The sequence below is a fragment of the Cygnus atratus genome, chromosome 1 (genome assembly GCF_013377495.2).
Source record: "Cygnus atratus isolate AKBS03 ecotype Queensland, Australia chromosome 1, CAtr_DNAZoo_HiC_assembly, whole genome shotgun sequence".
In the NCBI taxonomy this organism is placed as follows: domain Eukaryota; kingdom Metazoa; phylum Chordata; class Aves; order Anseriformes; family Anatidae; genus Cygnus; species Cygnus atratus.
Window position 1 is genome coordinate 200936667 of NC_066362.1, and position 21750 is coordinate 200958416.

The following is a 21750-nucleotide window of genomic DNA, read 5'->3' on the forward strand; positions in this document are numbered from 1 at the left end:
TCTAAACAAATGTGTCTAGAGAGTCTTGAGTTTACCTGCTTAGGTACCGGCCAGAAATAGTGTAGTTCCAGTTCAGGAGCCTGTGGCCATATTCGTTACTGATTAAATGGCCCCTCTTAGTTTCCAGACTGCAGCAGATTTGGGTTCATTTAGATTGGAATGCGAGAACAGTAAAGTTGTGCTCTTTCATGCAGGTATATGGTACAGCCTGCAGATCATTTGTATTCTTCTAAAGGATGTTATAAACCTGGCAGAAAAGAAGGACGTGCTTAAGTGAGTAAAGGCATTTTCAAGTTTATTGGTATTGAGGGAAAAATAATATTAAAGCAATTTGCATTCACTGGGTAAATAAGAGATGATGAGATTAGAAGCAGCCAAAAATATTTCAGTGCACATTCTCTATCAAGTTCACGTTGTTCATCTCCTGCATTGTACCTACTTGCTTTTTATGAATACACATGAGAGTTAGATCAACCAGGCCAAGCTTGGATCTCCTATAAATAGACACAAAACTTTTAATGTCTGTGGTCCTGAGTCTATATTTTCACTTAGCCTGATTTTACCCTGTTGTTATGCTATTAATGTTAGCGGAGTTGCTCCAGGTGTTGCTGGTAAGTGGTATCAAAATCTGTTGAGAAGCAAGCTCACTATTTCAAGAAAAAAACTGGTTCCTTAGCTGTTTATTGCCAGAAGGAGAGCAGAACTCATTTCCAAACAAGCCCAACTGTTGCTGACATTTATTTGCTACGAGAGTTGTTGCAGAAGTATCGGGGCTTATGCTGATCAGTAAAGGGACTCCCTTAAGTCGTATTGTCCAAAGTATTAGGACTGTTATCTTTTTCGCCGTGGATCACTTCAAAGACTTACTTCATTAAAGGGGAGTGGACGTTAAATCACTGCCATGAACATAAGATCCTGTTGTGTTCACGTGCAACACAATTAAAGATTTCAGGCATTCCAATAAGGATCAGTCCACGCTGATGTGAATCACTGAACAGGAAATGCTGCTAGGCAAGATCCTGAGCTTAACTAATTAATTTGAATTTATATATTAAAGTGTTGATGTAGATAATACAATAATTACAAACGCTTGTGTTTGAAGACCATGAAAAATGCTAAAAAATGAAATTTTGCAGTCAGAATGTGAAGGTTGGTTGCACTTGGCAAAGAAATGTTTGTCTTGTCTCAGGGCAATGCGCTTGTCATTAAATACTAGTAGAGGCTCTTGAGTAGACTTAGGTCTCTGAAGCACACACCAACTTTTAGACTCAGTAGTGCACTACCTCTGTGGGTAATTTTATAAGATGCCTAGCAAGTAATTTAAAAAACAGCCCAAAGTTCTGAAAAAATACGCTTTTAAAACTGTCCTTCAAATGACTTTTTCTGCCCAGGACATTTAGTTTAAACATATTAATTTCTGAATGATGGAATGAGACAGTGTTTTCAGGGTCAGTAGCTGATTTCAGACTCCTGCTCTTTGCCTTTAGGCCATGGTTTGTCACTCACTGAGAAGACTTGAAGAAGTTTGTTGTCTCACCAGCCCCTAAAGCAGCTGTTTGCAGGAAGGTACAAAGCTTATCTCCAGCTTTAAAGAACTAGTTAATTTATGTCTGAGAATATTTGCCATTTCACTCTGTTTAATGAATTGCTACTTCCAAAGATGTCCTGTGACTGTCAAGTCACTGGGAGATAGCTTTTTTACCAGATGAAAATAAATGGTAAGAATTAGACTGGCCAGATGAGATTCTTCATAGAATCATAGAATGGTTTGGGTTGGAAAGAACCTCCCAAGATTACCTAGTCCAATCCCCCTGCCATGGGCAGGGACATTTTTCGCTAGATCAGGTTAGAAAGAATAATCACAAATTGTGATTGTAATGTGCTATGAATAGCTACAATATAAAAAAATGTACTTGTAGAGAGTATTTAGCAAACATCCTTCCTTTTCAGTGCCTGTGTCTTGGTGCAAAGCAGCTGACCTTGCAGGTTTGCTAAAGAGCTGTCTGTCTTCTCTGTTACCAGAGGTAACTGCAGGACCATGAAGTTGCTTGGGGTGAGACTTGGCCTTCTGTAGATGGGATGATATTTCCTCCTTTGTCTGTTATTTTAGGCTTCTTGTTTGATTATTTTCCAAAAGGAATTCTACTTTAGGACTTGCATTAAGTATGTGTTGAAAATGTATATCTTTCTTCCCTTTGCATCCAGGCTCTGGGAGGGTACCATTCCTCCATGCTGCTTCTAGGCTGGGCTTCTCCAAGCCTCCAAGCCTTGCTGATCTTGTGTAACATCCTCTGCACTGTGTTCCTCTGTTACCATATCTTTTCTGGCTTTAAGCTGATTTTTCCTGTTTACAGCCTTCAGAAGACCCAGGATGTTTAAATGCGCTCAAATGTCTTTGGATTTATCGTGTGGAGCTTGCTGCAAACTTTTCGTACTTCACACGCAGTATAGTAACGTATCTGACAGATTTGGCATTGAGTCCCATCCTAAATTACTCCCCCCATCTGCCCACCCTCCCTTTGTATTCCTTTGGGGATTTTGCTGTTACAGCAACCATGGATTGTTTTGTTGCATTTGAGTGTGTTCTCCTAAAGGCATAAGAAGATTATGTTCTGCCAATTCCACAGTTTGTTTCCTTTTGCAGATGAAAATACAGAAGCTCGATATGCATTGTGAATGCTACATTTATATTTCTAGAGTAGCACTCTAATCTCCAGGAAGGCAGTTCCTACAGGGACTTTAAAATCTAGAAGATTCGCAGTGTCACTCTGGTGTCTGGACTCTGTCTCGTCTGTGAGTTGCCACTGTATTTGCCATCCACTCTGGCCATGCACATTTTATATGAAAATGTAGTGGTTTGTTTGTTTGTTTTGTTTTTGTTTTAATGTATAGGACACAGAAAGTTTAACTCCTTTAACAGCAAAAGGTAATAAATCTCTAATATCTTCATACTCTTAATTTTCATCTAAAGCCTAGGCGAAAATACCTATTGCTATTGAGAGATAAAAGATTATTAACCAACCATTTTTTCTCTTAAAGAGTTTTACAGTTAGCATATCTCCTATCCACATCCACTTCAATAGCTGTGTATATGCCTGTATACAATTATGGAAGAAAAACCACTTGCACTAGTTAGAACCAGACCAAGATATAAACTGTGGCCTCATGTCAGCATGATTTCAATTCTACTGAAATTAATGAGAAGTTTGTGCATGCTTTTATGCTAATATTTCCTGACTTTGGGGCAATCCTACAGATAAATACCTACTGCATCTTCTGTGATGCTAATGTAGCCAAGGAAACTGAACACGGGGCTGTAGAAGTGGTGGGAGGAGAGCAAAAAAAAATTGCTGCAGCTTATCATAAACATGGACAACAGTGTCCAGAGATTTGAAATGTGTGTTTGTTGTCTCCTTTCATCAACTTTCCCCTGAAACTGTTTACTTAAGAGCTCTTCAGCTATTGCCAGGAATGCAGTTATCCTATTTTAGGCTATATGTACTCAGTAAAGCTCTAAGCCATTCCCACAGTGGTTGAGAGAGGCTTAGGGCTAGTGTTTTGGTGCTGCAGTTCTGTGGTCCACCACGCTCTGCAGGTGTTTAGAAAAAAACCTCTTTGCTTCAAGGTGCTTACTCTCTCTGAAGTAATGAGCAAACAATTAAATGCAGCTTTGTCGTTAGGTCATGTTTCTGTGACTTGTATAAACCGAACCACCTAAAAGTACAGAAAGTTGATGCCACCAGCTGATCTACCTAAATCAGCTGCAGAGAGAGGGAGAGGAGAGGTTTCGAAGTAGGAGTAGGCGATAGACATGAGAGGCAGTATGGCAGATGGAAGGGAGGAACTGATATAAATTCAGCCTCATTTTCTGTGTGTTGCATAGCATTAGTGCTTCTGCTGAATCATAGGGTCTCATATTTTCAACAAATATGCACTGGCTGTGAAAATACAGCAGACACAGTGAACATACTGGAAAAAAGGATTTTATACTTGTATAACCTTCTGCAGGTTATACTTGTATAACCTTCTGAAGTACTTACCTGTTCAACCTGGTAAGCTGTGGGGATCATAATGCCTTTGCAACTGTATCTGTGAATGCTTTTTGTATACCTGTGGCCTGTATTCTGAATTTAAACAAACCAACTTAAACAGCCTTTCCTGCCAGAAAGTGATATCTCCGTATGTATCATCTCCATCAGTATCCATATCAGATGGAACAACTTTCATTTATTTGGCCTTTGTTCTTTGCACTGTGTCTTTATTTTGTTATTGTTAAACCAAAAGGTGGAAAAAATAATAACAGTTTGGGGGTAGGGTGTAAGAACCAACAAAACCTTCTTGGAACTGTTGGATCCAATTCAGCTGACACCAACTCCAGGCAGGGCCGAGGTTGGTACCAGCGGACACAGCTCTGCTGCTGACAGGGACGAATTTGGCCTGCTTGGAATTTGAGAAACAGGCTGTTTCTTGTGCTTTCTTCACTCTGCTGCTTATTAAGAATTTGACCTTTTGAGAGGTCAGTGTCATCGTGCACTCTAGAGTCTTGTAGGTGAGTGGATATTCCAGCTAAATCTTCAAATGCCTGTCAGCCCTGGAGGTATTGTAAGGGGCAACGTCTTCACTTCCGCTTGTGGCTGACTTGCTGCCACTCCGCTGTGGCTTTCTGTGTTCACCATCCCTCGTTTCTGTAAAGGCTTTTTGTTGGGACCCCTAAATGCCATGTCTGCGTTCAGCTGTCTGTTATGCATTCAGCTCATGCTGAAATCCTTGTGCTACTTCGTCTCACTTCATTCAAGTGTACCTCTGGCAGTTATTTATTCTTTCTCATTGCTCTCTACTAGGTGTAAAAGGGTCATCTGTTTATAACTATGAGCTTTTCTACCAAGGCAGTAGCTTAAAACAAGCACATTTTTTCTTAGCGATTGCTCACGACCTGGTGTCAATGTGAATGATTTAAAAAAGCCTGTTTTGGCTGGAATAGCACGCTGCCATTCAGGGCACATGCCTAAACCGATCGCCTGCTGGGGGTCGGGAAGGGAATTCAGCTATCAGGAGCAGCACACAAAGAGCCAGGAGCATTTATGAAGAAGGAAAGAGCTGACATTCCTCCAGGGCATCAGCTACCTGAGTCTGTCTGGGGGATATGCAATACTGGATGTGCCAGCAGCTTGCTCAGGGGACCCGTTTGGCTCTGGCATGTGGGTTTGCATCTCTTTTGACTCCCTGTTCACCACAGCATTTGTTATATATTCTCCAGGAGGAAACCCTAACATCCAGCTCTTACCTGCTGTATTAAAGCCTCCTCGTTTTCTTTCAGTCTGGGTGAGTTGAAGGCACTGTGGTCTGTAGCTCCCCACAGTGGGAGATCTCTGGAAATGCTGGGTAATGCTTTAGACTTGAGTGAGTTTACAGGGGTGGGGTAGATGTTTTTTTCTGTTTTTTCTTTTTTTTCTGTGTTTTTTTTTTTTGTGCCTTTTTTTTTAAGTTGTCTCTGCGCTTGGCCTGTTTCACCCTTTGCAGGAGGTAAAATATGTCCCAAGTAATGAGATTCTTTTTTCCTAAGTTTGTCTGCAAGGTTCAAAGCATCAGAAACACTTCGTAGCTTTTGTCTTCCATTTGGGAAAGAAAAATGCAGTCATCAAATTCCTGCTGTGCTGCTGGTGAGTGAAATCTGTGCTGAACCATGGCTGTACATCAGTATGGGCAGGCAGGGGAACTTCTCTTATCCAGAGAGAGTACAAGCAGACAGGCATCTGCAAGCCAAATAAAATCCTCAGTCATAAATGAGGAGGGGAGAGATGTAGAAGCAGATTCTGGTTTTGCTTGGGCCAGTACCCTTTGGTAAGGCTTGACCCAAATGAGGTGGTTAACATCTCTCTCAGGTTTCAGTTTGCTTCTCTTTGCTTCTCCAGGGTGCCTGGAGATAGCCTCAGCTCTGTGAGTCCATCCTGGGAAGCAGCTAGGCAAATCCACTTGGAATTTCCCTTGTGGTGTCCAAGCTGACTCCTCCAATGGCGCGGGATTTGTTGGTGACCACAGGAGAGAGTGAGGGGAAGAAGATCCTGCTCTAAGGAACCTGCTTTGGCAGGGGGGTTGGACCCGATGATCTTTCGAGGTCCCTTCCAACCCCTTCAATTCTGTGATTCTGTGAAGATGGGAAGCAGAGTTGTAAGCCTTGGTCAAGTCCTTTCTGAGACATCTCAAGTGTGCGCAGTCTGTGTGGGAAAGGTATGGCTTTCATGGGAAAGCCTTTAGCTGCAGCTGGTCCTGTCTAGGATGAGTCATCCTCTAAAGTAACACTCAGAAAGGTCCCTGTAGCTGATTCCACAATGTACTCATCATGGGTAGGACACCAGCAAGCAATGGACCCTCCCAAGGTGTTGGGTCATACCAAGGGGAATGAGCCAACCGCAGCTGCTGACCAAATGCATTGAACTGGGGCTTCAGTTATTTCAATAAACAGGCACTTGTTTCTAGCTTTTTGCGGGATGAAGCAACACAAGCTAGGACTTTCATGGACCGTATGCTGACCGTGATACAAGTGGCTGTTACACAAAACAGGACAATCCCTTGTCCATATCCCAGCCTCGCATTTGCTCTTGAGGTTGAGACAGTCATGGAGAAGTGAAGATTATGTTCTTCTTGATGTTCACCGCAATATGTTTCTCTGATATGTGTATTTAATTTTTATGTCTATATCTAGAGGAGAAGAACAGGCTGAGGAGAGGCCTCATGGCGGCCTGCAGCTCTCTCACGAGGGGAGCGGAGGGGCAGGCGCTGAGCTCTGCTCTCTGGGGACAGAGACAGGACCCAAGGGAACGACATGGAGCTGGGACAGGGGAGGGTCAGGCTGGGTGTTAGGAAAAGGTTCTGCACCCAGAGGGTGGTTGGGCACTGGGACAGGCTCCCCAGGGCAGTGGTCAAGGCACCGAGCTGCCCGAGTTCAAGGAGTGTTTGGACAATGCTCTGAGACAAAGGGTCTGATTTTGGGTGGTGCTGTGTGGAGCCAGTAGTTGGACTCAATGATCCTTGTGGGTCCCTTCCAGCTCAGGATATTCTATGATCTGTGGGTAATTCCTTAAAATGGATTTGAAGGTTTCTTCTGAAATCTGATTTACATCTTACATTTGCTGCTAATGAGCTTATTGTCCATGTGTGTATGTTTGCTGCCTCTTGGTATATTTGCATTTCACTCAGCTGAAATAACAAGTATCTCCATGGTCAATCTTCTGTTCATAATCTGTTTTGATTCCAGTTGAATTCTTTGTGTGCACGAGCGCTGGGATTCCAACTCTCCATCCCTTCCTGCACTGTGCAAATAGAAGAGGTATTTTCTAGCCAGGAAGGCAGAAGACAACCAGGAGAGGTCTTGGTGAGGACACAGATCTCCGTGTGGAAAATTTGAGAAGTAATGCATTGGTTTAGCATTGAAACTTTTTAATTAGGCAGGCAACAGGAAAACGGGAGTACTCTGTAAACAGTCAGTTTTTTCAGGCCATTCCTGCTGGTCTATTTTCCAGATCAGTTGCAAACCTAGACAGATACTGTTTGCCACAAGTCATTATTTCATTTCTTTTCCTTGTACTCATATGTGTATTTTTTATAATGTGTCTTCAGTCAAGGAAAGAGGGCAATCTTTCATACAGATACTAAGAATCAGCCTCTCATATTTTCCCTTCAGGTCAGTCCTGGCTTGAAATAGCCTGAACTGTTTCTTGACTACATTTCAAAGTGTTTAATGCAGCTGTGATTTCTGCTCCCTGTCTTTTTCCAAAGAAGTCAGAAATTGAAGGAAATAGAAGCATAACAGATCCTTATTTATTGATTATAGAAAATTTATTAAATCAAGCTATAAAAATTGCCGGCTTAGGTCATATGATAACGTTTGTAAAGAAGATAGTGAAGAGCACTAGAGGGTTGGGAAAAATTATTTATAGGAAAGCTACTCAATATATTTCGCTATAGTCATACTCAGCATCAACAGGAGTAGCTGATCAGCTTCATGTAGATATGCCTCACATTCGTAGGACTTTCTCCTTTCAGTATTTCACTGAATGATTTCCAGAAATGATATTATTATAATGATAAAAAGCATGTAGTTTTATTTTTTAAGTCTGCCATGACTGCTTGTGTGCATTTCAGCAGACTTGCTCTATACTACAGCTGGGAATTGGCCCACAAGCACTGAAAAACCTTTTTTCAGTTTTGCTTTTGTGGTGTTTTCCTTTTAATTTTTTTTTTTTTTCGAAGGAAAAATTATTTCCAGGCATGTTGTGGCACAGGTCTGTACTACTGCTCTAATTCTCATACCATATTCTGAAGTTGTAGAAGCCAAAAGCCAGTGCACTGGAAACTTAATTTTGCTACAGATGCAAGTTGGTAAGGGCTTTCCAGGAAAGAGGGTTCGTGCGGCACTGGGTGTCCAACCATTCCTGTTTCATGAACTCAGTGCTGTAATGGAGGGCTGCAATAACATCTTTGCTGCAAGCAGATTTACGCAGATACACCCAGAACAAACATTTCCTGTCATTTTTTATCTTCTTTGTTACATACAAACACAAATGTCTCCGAGGACAAAGAAATAGAAACACTTTGAAATGAACCCAAGCAGTGAGCAAGTGCATTAACATGCAGGATCCCATTTTATTTTTCTAATTAAACTCAATTGTGTTCTCTGACCTGCATTTTAAATACTGAATATTTAGTGAGATTCATACTTTTTTCCCCTACCCTGCTTCCTTTCAGGCTTTGTTCAGCATGTGAATAGCTCCATTAGGGAAATGTGAAAACACTGGACTAGGCATTGACTTGCTGTTTTGACATTCCAGTGGGAGATGCTACTAAGCTGTAAATTACAGAATTGGACATCATTGGTTTGAATTCAGATCAGTTTGGCTTGAAAAGCGAGGTTTAGCTATTTGACCTGCCCTGACCCAGCTCTGTCCTTTGTTTGGTAAGGTACCTGATTTGTTTGCAAATTTCTTCCTACGCCACGGCGTACAGAAATCTGAAGTATTCGGATGTTTTAGCTATGTCTCTCACTTCAGTGCAGTAAAAATCCTGTTGTGACTCATCATAAATTGAGGCTTCTAAACATATTTGTTGCTGCCCTTTCACACACACACGCACACCAGTGTGAGGCAGTTTCAGAAGTGGAGCTGCAAAACCTGGTATTTGTTTATAAAACCCATGAAACCCTGGACACTGTTGAAGCTAAAACTTAATACAATGGTCAAAAAAGTATTTGGGGTCACATGAGATGGGTTTGGAAGGTTATAGGGTTGTAAACCTTGACTCCGGGAAGAAGTACAGTCCATAACAGTCTCTGCTTGAATCAGAGTGTAGCACAGAGCTTTGCTTACAGGTTGGAGGAGTGGGGCTGAAGAGGTGAGGCCAGGGCTGATGTGTCTGTGCTGTGCTTCTAGAGCCAGGCACTGACGAGGCAGCAGTGGCAGCCCTGAGACGGAGGGAGAAGTGGAAAAAAGCATAGAAGTGTGCAATGTTTTTTATACTTTTACAAAAGTATAAAAACACCTCATTTTTATACTTTTATAATGATCTTGACCCGCAAAGTAAAGCAAACTAAAGTTTCCATGTTGCCTTTTCCAATTCTTCATTGTTCGCCCTGAAGAGTGCAGAGCAGATGTACTGTGGTGGTAGCCTTTGAGCTAACTCCTTCTAATGGGGACCTGCTGCTATTTGAAACATGCAGTTTCGTTTCAGGGCTCCTGAAATGTGAGGTGTAGTCAGTGTTTCCAGTAGTGGCAGTTGCAACACTTATTTTTTGTTTGCCTGAACAACTTGTGCTCTGCATATTTTGGATGCAATACCTAGAAATGATAGGGTAAAATGAATCCATAGGTGTGTTGCCTCCCCATTGACTCTACCCACCCCTCTCTCCAGGTCTTCATGCTCTGGGGAGGGTTAAGCAACGTGCATTTATCAGATGCTGATGGTGGCTGGTGCTTGAGAACTTGAATTCTGTTGGTACTGAAAGCAATGCTTCCCTTTCCTGAATATACTGAAATTAAAGGAACCTCCCATCATGCTCCCACGCACTTTGCTGTGCTAGAAGACAGAAGTTGAGAAATTATTCCTCTAAGTAGGTTGTTAGAAATTCAGGTGCTAGCAGTGATATGAAAGAGGTCTCTTTTTCTCTGGTCCTTACTGCTTTCTGCATATTTTAGGCTCAGAGTTAACAGTGATTTCTGAAGTTAAGCAATTGAGCATTGCATTTGCTCATTACACATGCTGGTGGTAATGAGCTCCGGAGGGTCTGTGAGCACATCAGAGGTCAGAACTAGAATTCAAAATAATTTGCACAAACGGGAGAAATTAAGTGAAAAAAGCATACATGCAAAGTTGATTTGCAATAATTAACAGCGCAAACTCAGAACGAAGGAAGAAACCCAGCCAGAGAGCAGTTCTGCAGGAAACTAGGGGGGGGTGGTGTGATGGATCTCAAACCAAACACAAGACAACAATGTCATACTGTTGTGAAAAAAAACAGTCATACTAGGATATGTACACTGTGGTGTCATTCGCAAGACACGTTTAGTAAACCTCTTTGTCCTGTTGCGTTGAGTGGGTGCTGTGTCTTAACTGGGGCACTGTTTGCAGAAAAGATGTGGCCCTCCTGGCCAGAGGTGGCCACTCAATAAAGGAGTGAGGGTGACATGAGGTATATTTATGCTCAACGCTGCAAGCACAGTCTGAGATCTGAATGATGGAAATGCAGCACCCAGAAGAGCAAATTGCTGTTCAGTGATTTTCATAACCCTTCTTGTTAAGTCTGGGCTCTATAAGCAGCTCTGAGCACTTGCTTTCTCTGTCCTTCAATGCATCAAACAACCACCTTTCTAACCAAGGAAAAAATTGGAATCAGGTCAGAGTTTATTTTAGCAAAAAATAAATATAAAAAAATACTATTTGTGCAGAATATGAAGCAATTGGGGCTTTGCACAGAAGGGAGTAAGATGGTAATTGCACTTTGTCATTTTTCTCTTGCTCATTTCCACAAAATAAAAGACCAAAATGATTTGGGATTTATTTTGGTAGATTTGACACCTGTGCTTACTTCCTGGGATTGGAAGAGAGAAAACAAATTGGAAAGTTCAGTCTCAGGCAAAAAAGAACCATCAAGGGGAAAAAAATGATGCTAATAATTCCAACGTGATGCCATCATGGTATGTATAGACTTAAGTACAGTCCAAGGAGCTTTAACATCCTGAATACTAATTCAAACACGTTCATATAAAGTGGATAGTATGCCTCAAGCACAAATAAAAGGTATGAGGGAAGAGTCCTGGGGGTAGCTTGGGGTCAAACTTGCTTTTAATGAAGCCCCTCAAAGCTTTGCCATTAACTTCAGTCAGGTCAGATTTCACCCTTTGGAGCTGATCTTCCCTAGAACTAGAAATAGGCTGAACTTTTATATAGGTGGATGGAATTTGTCTCCAATTTCTGTGAATTTTCCAAGTTAGCTTTGGGAGTTAAGCTATGCAAATAAATTAAAAGAAATGGGAAAAAGTGTGCATGTGTGTGCCTGCATGTGGTTTTAGAAAAACATGTTGTATATATTAACACTGAATGAGAGTGGAGGGAATTCATAAAACGCTTTACATTCTACTAATTCCTGAGCTACGCAACAGATGTAAGAGTAAACCAAGTGGCAGCGGTAGAAAAAGCTTTTTGCAGAGTTCAGTTGACATCTGGCTACAGTTAAGGCATGCTTTTTTAATACAGGATGAATATCCCTTTAAAATATGCAGTGCTATAGATTGTGAATTGGGAAGGGCCTATGTTAGTCAAGGGGACTATAAAGAAGGATGCGTGCTATTGGGAGAAGTGTTCAATAACTTGCGTGTTACGAGCATTCAAATTGCTTTGGCCCTGGATCTAAGAATCGCAGTGATGAGCTGTGCAGGATTCAGAAGGAATCAAAAGAGCAAGAAAGAAAGAGGCAGGGACTCTGAACTGCAGAGGATCTCCTCTCTTGATGGCTGCTTTCTGCCGTGACATTACCTGCGTGAGGGTTTGGCTCCACTTGTGACCTTGTCCCAGTTCCTACCAGACCCATCCCTGCATGGTGTTCTTGCCTCATTTGCAGGCTCCACGTAAAGCCCAGCGCAGAGACGTGTAGCTTTTGGACAGGGCAGATTCCTCAGCAAGGCTTTTGAAAGCTAAGAATTTACTTTTAAGGAGTAGAAGAACTTCAGAGAAAAAGAGGCTAAGCCAGACCCCCTACCTTATGGCTGTTTCAATGCTGACGCAAGCTTTTTGCATTCACGTTTGACCTGTTTGCGTGGGACAGGAGTTGCTCACTCCTGGGGTATTTCTATTCCATTGGCTCTACTGCACCCTTTCTGTGCTTTTCTTGTGTTTTTCATCCATGTTTCTCCCCATCTCCAAGTTGCAACTAAGCTGTGGAAAGGCATAACTAAGCTTAGGAAAGGCATAACTAAGCTTAGGAAAGGCATAAATCCCCCAGTTTTTTATTTTTGTTTTTGTTTTCCGACAGCATGGCTGTAACATTAGGAATTGAAAGTTAGTGGACCAGATCCTGGTGATGTGGGAGTTTCTCCATTTTTAATAAAAGTTCGAATGCGTCATTTCTCCGTGCTCTAAATAACCATCTGATACATGCAGTGTTCTACTGCTGGAAGCAATGTTTCTAATGACCTCTCCTTAGGAGCAGTTCAAAGTCAGGATTTTATCTGTTCTACTTACCACTGTCTTATTGTCAGCCACCTTAAACAAGTCCATGGCATCTTTTTTTCTTAAGTCCTTTGCCTCCTGTGACTAGTTGCTTCTACTCATACTTCTCTCTTCACATTTTTAATTTCTTTTCACTGGTTGGCTTCTTGGTGGAGGATCTTCTGTCATTTGCTCCTTTCTCTGTTCTTTTTTGTTTGATCTTTGAGAGATCTTAACCATAACTACAAATGCAACTACTGTCACTATGTGTCTCTCTTATATTTCTCCATACCCAAATTTCTTTCCAAACTTTTCCCCTTTATCTCCAAACTACAGTTTTAGCCTAATTCAGATACAGTCTTATCTGGGATATCCTAAGGGGTATCTAGCCATTAGCTTGCTCCTGTGTACCCTGTGTTGATATTTTGTCCCCTACTTTCTTTCTGGATCCCTGTAAGCAGCAGCATCCTCCTTCCTGATGCTTGACCTGTACCTTGGGTCGCTCTAAAGGTTGCACTCAGTATGTCTGCATGTTGGCAACTGCTTTTTGCTTAACATCCTGCTGTATGGTCTTTCTTACACGAAAATTTCACACAGCTATAATTTCATCCAGGCTTTTTATCATTCTGTATCTGAATTAACCCAAAGCATTTCAGCCTTGTTGGTTGCCTTTCTACGTGCTGCTATTCTTTCTCCACTTTTCCGTAGTGAATCAAAGCAGTCATTGCTGTATGAGTCATTCACAGGTGATTATCGTTGCATGGCTCTTTTTATTTATTGTCAAGAGGTTGATTCCCCATTCAAACCAGCCTGCAACATGAGCCTCAGTAGTTCCCTTGTTATATTTTCTGTTTTCTCCCCTCATTCCCCCCACATTAGAAGGAACTTCCTCTGAGTATCACCAAAGCTGTTACACTAACAAGCTTTCAAAACCAACCTTAGCAAGTTAGCCTACTGATATATCGAAATCGTTTTATCTTGCAGGTACGTATTCATGCTTTCCTGCATTTCTCTACCACTTAGCACTTTTTTATGCTTTATAAGCTATTTGGGGCAGGTATTTGCTCTGCCAGTACCACCACCAGAACAACTTCCCTTGCCTCACTGGCTCAGACACCCGAAGGTGCTATCATAATTCAAGAAGAGAAGGAAGTTTGCCGAATATTTGGTAGGCTCCATTAGCTTACCTCAGAGCCCTGGCCTTTGAGAGTCTTTCTTTAACCTTTTGTCCTGTATGGAAACAATGAATTAATTCATTTCTCATTTTAGGGAAAATTCTGTAAACCTTTAGCCTGTGACCTCCCTGAAGAGCTGTGCTGGCAGGAGCATGCTTTGTGCGTGCTTCTCAGTCCTTCCTGCAAGGCAGAAACTAAACATCCCTGTTTGGCTGTAGTTATTCTGCAGTCTGGAAAAAAAAACTTCCCTTTGGTGCAGTAAAACTGAAAACTCATTTCGCACGCTTCAGCCACAGACCATGAAATTCAACTTGTGAACTTTGCATGGCAGCAGCGTTGGAAAGCTGAAGTATCTTTGTGTTCGCAATAAAATGTATATGGAAAGTGAGCTATTGGGGGAATTGAGATCATATTGAACTTATTATTTACTGCATGTCATATTCAGAGGATCATGATGCATTCCCAAAATTTGTGAATGAGTGTAGTAGGACTGACGTACAACCTCCGTGGAGATGGAGTTTTACCATGAGCCTCCTGTACCCTTCGGTGCAGTGCCATCCCAAACATCTTACAGCCTTGTGACCTGCCTTACCCTGGTCTCCCACTGACACACAGGGTGCTGTGTGGAAAAGTTTGGGTTTCTTTGAGATCTAAGAAGGGTCCTTATGTTGCCTTTTTTTTTTTTTTTTTTACTTTAGAAATGAGTAAGTGATAAGAATAATGTCCTCAGGGATTCAAATATTTGATTTCTGAGCATGCAAATATACCCTGCTTGGAACAGTAACTATCTTTTAACAGTTGTTTAGACTGCTGGTTTTCAATGTCTGTCTGAATTTCTGTTGCCTGCTAGTATAAATAGATAGATGATCTGTAACATATGTAGTGTCGTTACAAGCTAAGTCTGGTCAGCCAAAAAATATATATACAAGTGTTCAGCGGAAATATGCCTGTTACAGGTAAATGCCATGAAATTATATTCCAGGCATATGATGATGTTTCCACCAAAGAAATACAAGCTCTTTCTAGCCCCACAATTTCCCCTTTAGGATATTCCCCTGTTTATACCAATTCTGTAATTCTAATTTTGAGGGTCTTAGTGTGGAGAACCATGTGCATCATTGTTGGCATCACACCATTACACTTTTCTAGCCTTTGTCTTTTTGAACATCCCTAAGAAAATGTTTGGAGGTGCAGTTAAGGCTGGCCTGTCTTCTGCATCTATGAGGTAAGTGGTAAAAATAGGAAAAACCTCATATAGTGTTCTCGTCAGCTCTACTTTTATTCTGCCCTTACGGGTTCACCCAATTAATTCTGGGGGCAACTGCTGCATATTAGTTAGCTAATGAACAAGTAATTTATGCTGATTACATACATCCTGTTGCTGGTAATGCATCCCAATTATGTGAAGCAAGGCAAAAAAATGGACTGTTTCTTGCTTTTACAAAGAACATCAAGCTGTCTTTTCCTCTCTGCTCCACAGATCCATAGTGTCTGTTTGATAGATCTGCCATTCCTCAGAGGAGGCATTCCTTGGCTGTCTGTTATGCTATAGCTTGATTTTCCTGCTTAGCCACATCTTTCCCCAACAGGCCCAGCTATTGCCAGAGCTGGCGCTGTGAATTTCTCTAATTTGCACCACATGCTCAGCTGGGTGTTATGCAGCCCGTTGGGAGTAGCCTGATTTTCTATGCAGACATTTCAATGGAGCCATAGGCAATAAATCAGTGTCCTATGGTGAGGGTTTTTAATCCATGTCACTCACAATAAGAATTCAGCCAAAGATTCTCTGTGTTTTACCTCTGAGATGAATGTCATCCTAGAGGAAAACTACTTGCACAGAAGTGTTACTTTAACATAACAAATATTTTTGAGCTGACTTACTGACTTGGCTGCTGGCATGCTGAGAGTACTGCAAGACTTGTGTAAAGGATGAAACTCATCGTGCTCATCAGTATTGCTCCTGAGTTGTCTTCTGCCTCTCTTTACCAGTTGTCTCTTTGGGACAGAGCCTTTGTTTTCTTGGTTTGTTTTGATCTCTTTTTACAGCGTGCTTTGGGCCCTACGGATGTGATGCATGACAGGAGCTATTCTAATACGAATATTTTTGAGGGTTTGTTCGTAGTAAAGAAGAAAACTTTGCTCAAATTTGTTGAAAAACAACATGCTCCCACTCTTTCATTCTGTCCACAGCTGACAATCTTGTCCTAGTACCTGGCGTGTATTGAGCTCATTTCTCCGTGCTGCTAAGCAATACTCCTAAGTGTAGCATTCTGAACTAAATGCTGCCAAGCTGTTTCTATAAAGGACGGTGTCTCACTGCTGATGATTTTCATAAGGAGAATTTATGTTGATTAGTTACTTAGAACAAGTAAAATATTCAGAATGCTATAAACCATAGTGTTTCTTTCTTATTTTCAAACGGGAATTTTACTGAGAAATGAATAACACAGTACACCCTAGATTTAGATAATAAATGACAAAGGGACGGAGATAAGTTACAAAGTAAGAAAACAAGCACAGGACTCTCATTCTCTAGAGAATTATGTGTACACTTGACAGTGTGTCAAATGAAAAAAAGTCTTTGTACGGTCAGGAGGCCTTCATTTCTGCTGTTTGGAAAAGACTGAAGTCAGAGAAGGGGAGTTTTCCACATGCAAGACAGAAAATGACTGTGAAGAGGACTGAGACTTTCAGTGGTGAGAACGATGGAAAAAAATCATTCTCCTCACTCAAGATTTATAAAACAACCAACCAAAGAACCTGGATTAGAAATATAGTTTGAAACAGCAGTAGAGAGATGCTAAGGTTACTTTCATACTCAGTTCCCATGGACTATCAGACTCCTCCAATTATGCCTTTGTAAAAGCTTTCCCTACAACATTCCCACCCGACAGTGCTCAACAAGCTTTAAATCAGGGTATATACCGTGTATATATAGTGTCTCGTGTGGGCAGGCATCAATCTTTGTTGGAGGCCCCAGGTGCTACCAGCATCCAAACTGGAAGCGCTCTGCTCCGAGCCTGTGCCTGAGGAGGGGACGGAGCCCAGAACTGGCAAGTCCTGGTGTAATGAATTAACTGCAGCTTTTCTTTCCGTTGTGGCTGGAGCGTGCAGCTCTTGTCTCACTTGGAATTTGGGCACTTCCCCACAGAGGGACTAGCACATCCTTACGTGCTGCAGAGGCCACGTGTCAGGAGCAGAGCAAAGCAGGGCTGCGAGCAACAGCCCGTGGTGATTTCTGCTAACACCCTCCAAGCCCCCTGCCACGTGCGGCAAAAGGAATCAGATGTTTTGCACCCCAGGGCTTGCTCAGAGGTGGAAGCTCGGTGTTTTGACCATCTGTGAAGTTCCCTTTCCCTCTTCACCTGGCAAGTTTCTCCTCCTGGAGTTGGTTCTGCTATAAAGGAGGAATGTGAGAAGAGGTGAAAAGGGGTATTCACACTGTCATTTCTTCCTCTGGTACGGGCATGTCTGGATGAACTCCTGGTTTGACCTGAAGACTTCCTTTTTTTTTTTTTTTTTTTTTTTTAACCAGCATTAGGGAATTCCTTACCAGCTTGTTCTTGCAGTAGCCAGGCCAACAATGACAAGAATGTGGAAATCAACTAAGCAATTATATTCACAGTGGTGGTTAACAGCATCCCTTCATCTGAAACAAATCAGTTACAGTCCAGTGAAACCTGCTGCACCTAGTGCGTGTACATAATAGAGCCCTTGTTGTACATTTCCAGAGTGTGCCAGATCACTTAAACAAGTTTGTTGGGAGGCAAAAGGAGAGAAATTTTATGTTTTATTAACAAGAGAGACAGAAACCTGTGTATCGTCTTATTTAATCCCCTTCCACTTAGAAAAATCTGCCATTGTATTCCTAAAGTTATTTCTCCAGGTGCTGCAAACTGTTGTAGGAACAAAGTGCAGGAGTGTAACTTGGAATTAGCTGTCAATGAGAGCAAGGGGCAATTGCCAAGGTAGGAAAAGTCAGCTAACAGACAAAATTAGTGGGAGTTACCCTGGCCTTGGTCGCCTCTGAACTGCTGCTGTATTGTCTGTACCGCTGATGTTCACCCAGTGAACCCAGGGAGTCCGTGAATTGCTTCTACATGTGCCCGTGAAGGGTGGTTAGGGACCCAAGTGACTATATGCTAAACAGCAGGTGATGTGCTTGGCATTTCTAAAAAAAAAATAATTGCCTCTTGCTAGATGTTCAGCGACCTACAGATCAAACAGTACTACAAAAATGCAATGCGTTGTGATAGATAAGCTTATAAAAGTCAGCTGCAGTGCAGAAGTGGTGACTTGGAAGGCCTGCCCTAAGGTGCTCTGCCATTAATGTGATCCCTGACTTCCATTCAGAACAGAAGTTGGTCCTTAGCATTCCCTGAGCTAACGAATCGCGGAATGGTTTGGGTTGGAAGGGACCTTAAAGATCATCCAGTTCCAGCTCCTGCCCTTGGAAGTGAAAGGCCTTTGTGGTCCCAGACTGTGCACCACAGGACCTCCTCCTTTATGGAGCTTTTGTTTTCTTTTTTTTGAAGTGAGTGGGAAGACACTTCTCCAGTGTTTTCATCAGCTTAGTGACTGTTAGCAGTTTGGGGAATGTTCTGCAGTTGGTTTGGCAGTGTCCGTCCAGCAGTCATATAGTTAATGCAGTTAATGCCCGCTATTGCAGAATTTGGTGTTTGAATTTCTCTGTAGTCTATGCAATGCTCTTTAAAGTGAAAACAAGCAAGTCCAGAGTAAACCGAACAACAGGCTCCTAAATGGGAGTGCAATGTGAACTACAGTAGCAAATCTTCATGGATTAATGGCCAAATTGTCTCATAAAAGTCTGATGGCAAAATTCCCATAGGCTACAAAAGGGACAGGGTTTAACCCTAAGAAAAGATTCCATTTAAAGCATTTGAGTGTCTCCCAAGTGCCAATTATTAAACCAGAGGCACCATAATAACTGAGCTCAAATTTATTTCAGGACAAGGAAATGCAGTTGGGAGGTCAGTAAATGCTCGTCGTGGGATTTCTATGGTGACTTCGTTACAGAGCTCGGCCCTAGCCTGTGTGCAGTGCTGACAATAAGGCTGGGATGAGAAAGAGCTTGAAAGAATCGCATTGTAACTGATGAAAAGAAGCTGTTTCCATCAGCCACCTCGTCAAGCAACTTGGCAGTGTGGAAGCAGAAAGGTCTCTTCTGGTGACTGACCTCCACCACATTTCTCTTCTTTCAGTGCCATTAATAGGCACCACTGGGCTCTGCTCCAGGCTCTAAGACAGCTCCAAGTAATCAAACAGTTGCTGACACAAACCACGCTCGCAGAATTTCTCTGTCTCCACCATCCAGTTTAATACCTGCGTATCGTTATTTCCTCTTCCTCTAAACCAAATAAGTAGCTGACAGTGAAAGTACATGTGCATGGCTCCATGTGAAAGGTGTTATGTATTTACTTCTAATTTTTTGCTTTTTGCTGTTCATCATTAAATAGAAGAAAACTACTAGAGGCTTTCCAGAAAAATGCCATTTCATCTCATGTGCTTCTGCTAGGGACACTAATATCCTAATTAGTGATTCTGGACTCTCTCATTAACAAAACAATAAATGCCAAGTACAAACACATCATCTGCTGGGATGCTTTAAGCCTTGGAGATTTCAGAGGAGCTCACAAAATGTGAGGGTGAGGAACTTGGTTATCTAACAGACTGTCTGTCTACAAAATTCACCTAGCCCTCTGAATGAGGTGAAACCCTGTAGTGGAAGCAACTCGCTGGGTACAATTCAGTGATGCAGAAACAGCTTCCAGCTGGACTAAATTATCTGGAGGGAAGAGCTGGTTCACTGAGGTGAGATGAGCTGACCTCCATTAACAAGCAAGAAAGCTGGTTTTGAATTTTTTCCTTGTTTTCCTAAAAGTTTTTTCCCTTTGTCTGGCAGTCCTTATGCATGTGTTTGTCTGTAAGCAAGTTGTTATCAGGAGGAAGCCCTGCAACTTTGTTTTCACTTAAGCAAACCCCATAGCCTGTCTGGATCCATTCGTACACATTCTTTTTTCCTTTTCCAGATGCTTTTAGTTTGACTTTATATTAGGGCTATTTGGCTAGAAATTAGACCTCTCTTTGAAAACAATTTTAAATGGCTCTTTTAACCTTGTAGCCAGGCCCTTTTAGGGTATGTATTTTACACAGAAAAGCAAATGTATAAAATAAATTACATGTGAACAGGCACTAGATAATCTGTAGTTTCTTGTTACCTTTCTGATCAGAGATGTGAAGGTATTTAGCCAGTGCAAAATGAATTCTCTGAACAGAGTGTGTATTAGAGACCCATCCTATGAATACATCTTTGATAATTGCAGTAGGTATCTTTTTGAATCTATTAGTAGCCCCGGAATATATGGCTCCGTTTTCATTAAATGAAAATTTCGTTTTCATTTTGAATGGGTAGATTTGATTCTTGATTCTGGTTTTGGTAAGAGATTGGAAAAGGAAAGGAAGTTCTCCTTTGTCAAATACAAGTTGGTTTTCCAACTTTGCATGGTTAGCCCAAATGGAGAAAAAAAATCTATACCTGCTAGCTAAAGTACAATAAGGTGAGACATCTCATAGTAGCAGAAATTAAAGAATTTATGTTTGGAAGAATGTACTTTATTTGCATTTGTTACATATAGTATCTGATACTGGACTTTGTTGGTTGTATGTATATTACGAAGCCCCAGTTTTCCTTCCAAGAAATGTAGCTTAATAATCTAACGTCTTGTTGTTGACGTTACAGAAGTTATATTTATTTTTAAAACCTTAAGTCTATAATGTGATTAAGCCTTGCTCTGCCTTGCCATTACTTCAAATATGTTTTAAAGGAGGTTTTATTTTTAAATAATAATGAGATAATTGTCATAATTTGTACTTATGTTTTTGTCTAGCAAACAAATCCCAAAGACTTACAATATCTCATCTGCTTTGAAATCAACAGGAGTTTTGCCATTTAATTTGCTGGAGCCAGGGTTTTACCACTGGAATCCAAATTGTCTTGAGCTGGAAAGACGGGCTAGACTGAGTGCTACGCCAAACCCTCCGGCTAAGGAACAAAGAGAGCTTAGTCCACTTTGCTTTCCCTTTCAGTACATGCAGGGTATGGTTTTTCATGGCCTAAATGCCATCTTCATAATTTCCACCCTAGCCCACTGCTGAACAAAGGCCTGCATCAGGCTCAGAATAAAACTGCAAGTCTTGGGCAGAAGAGATGGTTGTCGGACAAATATAAAGTTGTCTTTAAAGTGTTCATGTTTGAAATTTATTCTTGGAGGAGTAACTCAGCCCTTATGACTGCAGACCTTCCTGCCTGCTCATCTTTAGGCCTTTTATCCTGACTCTCTCCCTGGGATTGAGCCATGGAGACGCTGCCCTCCTTCCTTCGAGGAGTCTTCACTGGATTTGTGGTTAGGCTCTGCTTCTTTATGCTTTGTGTTTTTGAAGGGTTGAGTTGCCAGAGCTTTAGGAATAAAAGGTTGTTCTGAATTGTGAGGGGTGTAGCTGTTGAAGGGAAGGGCTTTCGGTCATTCCCAGAAGGTTAGACTCAGGGTCTACTTGACTGTCTTGCCCTGGGTTGTGGTATCTGCTGTTTCTCTGAAGACCAGGCACTGCAGTGGTTCAGAGCTCAAGATCTCACTGCCCTCTTCACATGGCCCGGGAAGGACAGCTACCTCCTACCAGCGATGGTGATCCTCCGCGTCATCTTTATCCCCCTTTTCATGCTGTGCAACGTGCAGCCCCGGGACTACCTGCCTGTCGTTTTCTCTCATGACGCCTGGTACATCATCTTCATGATCTTCTTCTCCATCTCCAACGGCTACCTGGCCAGCCTCTGCATGTGCTTCGGGCCCAAGAAAGTGCT

At 41.8% G+C, this 21750-nt stretch overlaps 1 protein-coding gene across 2 annotated transcripts in view; it reads left to right on the top strand.

Moving 5' to 3' along the window:
* Positions 1–21750, top strand: part of ME3 (malic enzyme 3) — a 125320-nt gene that overhangs the window by 32375 nt on the left and 71195 nt on the right. Inside the window, exon 1 of one of the 2 annotated variants that reach the window (XM_035571330.2) lies at positions 228–273. The exons of the other annotated variant lie outside the window; for it this stretch is intronic. The gene's annotated coding sequence lies outside the window, so the exon portion shown is untranslated. Of the gene's footprint in view, positions 1–227; positions 274–21750 lie in introns of those variants that run through there. 2 annotated transcript variants of the gene reach the window in all.